Consider the following 3,023-nt stretch of genomic DNA (forward strand, 5'->3'; position numbering starts at 1 on the left):
TACTCCAACCATGGCCAATTTCATGATACCAAAATGATGTTACTGAAAGCAGAATTAGCAAGCATACAAAATCGGTTCTCATGTACGAACAACTTCAACACACCACTGCTCATATTTGGGAGTAGAGGGATAGTGACCCTGATACATGCTCTTCGTCCTCAGTATGATGGTCTCTCAGTATATGTTTTCTTTAGACATCACACAATATTTTAAGCAAGTGCAACTGGACGTCGCTTAACTTCAGCTGTGGCTTGAGGCTCTTGCTTTCTCGACAGGAGATTCTCTGAGGCCTCACATGGGACGCCAGTGAGAATGGCTAGTTATTTTGTATGTGCACTGACTGTATCGTGAAGATTGTAACATGTGATGGATCAACTTTGACCAATGGGCAATGGATACTGGCAGATAAACGATACTTTTTTTCCTTCTGGCAGATAATTTCCAGTTACATTTTACATTGATCATTGTGTGGTGGGGTTGGGGAGAGCTCATGTGCTCCCACCAGGACTGAGTAATAGTAGTCTACGGTGTTTACTTGTTCCATAATGCAATCTCATATTAGTTGTCACTGCAATCCTATTTTAGTCTTTGATCAAATTGACAACCTGTACAAAAACGTTTCCTTAGGCTCTGCTTTCTGGAGAAAATAGATTAAGACACACTGATATGTTCCTGCAGTTCAGTTATTAAAGTTTATGAGGGGAAACTGAGGTGACACTGAGCAACACTGAGCCAGCCCCTGGCAACTACTAGTCTACTTTCTGTCTCTATGGATTTGCCTATTCTGAACATTTTATATAAATAGTATCATATAATATGTAGTATTTTGTGACTGGCTTTTTTCATTTAGCATGATGTTTTGTCTTTTTCGTAGTATGTTTCAGTACTTCATTTATTTTATGGTTGAATAATATTTTATTGTATGAATATACTCCACTTTTAATTCATTTATCAGTTGGATATTTGAATTGTAATTATTATGAATAATGCTGCAGTGAACATTTGGTATGTGTTTTTATGTGAACATATGTTTTCAATGCTCTTGGATATATAACTAGTAATGAAATATCTGATAACTCTATGTTTAACATTTTGAAGAACATCCAAACTGTTTTTCAGAGCGGCTGAGCCATTTTACAATTTTGTCATCCATATGTGAGAGTTCCAGTTTTTCCACATCCTTACTGATTCTTGTTATTTTCTGTATTTTTTATTTTAGCCATCCTAGTAGGTGTAGAATGAAATCTCATTGTGGATTTGATTTCCATTTCCTTAATGACTATTGATATTGAGGATTAATTCATACATATATTGCCCATTTGTATACCTTCTTTGGGTAAATGAAATGTATGTATTGTTCTTTTGTGGCGTGTGTGTGTATAAGAGAATGTATCTTTTTAAATAATTCTTACTGTGGTAGTAGTGGAGAAAGTTCTTTTTTAAAAAATGGGTTTTGCAAAGCATTTGCTTATAGCCTTCAGAACAGCAGGGAAGATCTAGTGAGATTATGCAATAATAATAAGGTCAATTCCAGCTCTTTATTATTTGAATATGTTTTCCATATTAAGAAGGACGATAAGACAAATTTATTACTGGCTTCTGAGAGCTAATAGTCAGGCCCTATGGCCCTGTTTTTTTGTGTGTGTGTTTTTTATTATTATTATTACAGAGAAGGCAATTAGCTGAAGATATGTGGCTTGCCTAAGATCACCCAGCAAGTTATTGGCATTGTAGGAATGTGAACACATGGACTCTCAGTTTCCCATCTGTTGCCTACTTTATTTGGCTGCTTTGTTAGGAGTGGGTGTATGTATGTATATTTATGTAGTGTTTCAGGAATGAGCGAAGGAAAGTAGGATGGTTTGTGCATTATTTCACATAGACACAGATAAGTGAGATGATGGCAATTTTCTTTCTTTATCTACTAGCAAATGTATTGAAGGTAGTTCTAATACTCTGAGAGAGAAGTAGGATTGGTATTGTAAATCATCACCTCTTATTTCAAACCTTTGGTTATGTAATCCTATATTACTTTAAATATATTTAAATAAAATAGTGAATACTGATTTTACACCCATAACCACAATTATTATGAATATTACAGCCATGTAGTTATTTGAAAGTGAAGCTAAACTAAACAATGAACCCAATTTTTTTCCTAACATGCAAATTTTAATTTAGCAGATCCTTGAGATATGTTAACTATGTACACTATATGTCATACATCATTATGAAAGTACTGACTCTACTATAGTAAGTAGTATAATGGTGTTATATATAGCAGTAGGAGAAAAAAAAAAACTGTCCTAAATAGGGAGAAGATTGAAAATAGAATTATTTTATTCAACATTTACAGAATGCATTAAACTAAAAAAGCTGAATATACAATGGACGGACAAACTACAGGAAGAATTACAGTTGGAAAGAGGAGATGAAAAATGAAAAGGATGATGGAGAACAAAGTAACAGAAGAAAGAGAAATTAAAGGGAGAAAATATCAATATTTTTGCATGCCTTTATTTCTGCAACTTAGTAATAGTATCGAATGTTTTGTTTCATTCTTTTCCTTGACGTCGCTTGGAAGAGAGCCTTATACGGTAATGTGGAATAAAAAAACTAAGTTATGTGAATATTGGTGGCATAATCCTCAATTGTATCTTTGCAAGGATGATCAGCATATGTATGTAAATGGATTATGTGTATGTCACCCATACCTCCTTGTCACCTACTACCCTTTTCCAGTAGTGAGAATAGGTACACGAATAAGAAAGAGGAAGATTATGGTCATCCCATCTATACAGAATATTCTCCTGCCTCTCCAGGTGATGCTTCTCTCTCCAGCAACATGAAGACAGAAAGTAGGAGAGTAATAATCACATTAATCATTTCGTACAAATGTCAAATATACGATCTAAACCAGAGCATCTAAAGAAATATAAATGATGCCGTTTTTGTGTTTTTAAAAGCGATCATTACACTCTATTTACTTCCTTAGGAGTAAAAATTCATTCTGTGATAGAACC

This window comes from Pteropus vampyrus, unplaced genomic scaffold (assembly GCF_000151845.1).
Source record: "Pteropus vampyrus isolate Shadow unplaced genomic scaffold, Pvam_2.0 Scaffold13, whole genome shotgun sequence".
NCBI lineage: Eukaryota > Metazoa > Chordata > Mammalia > Chiroptera > Pteropodidae > Pteropus > Pteropus vampyrus.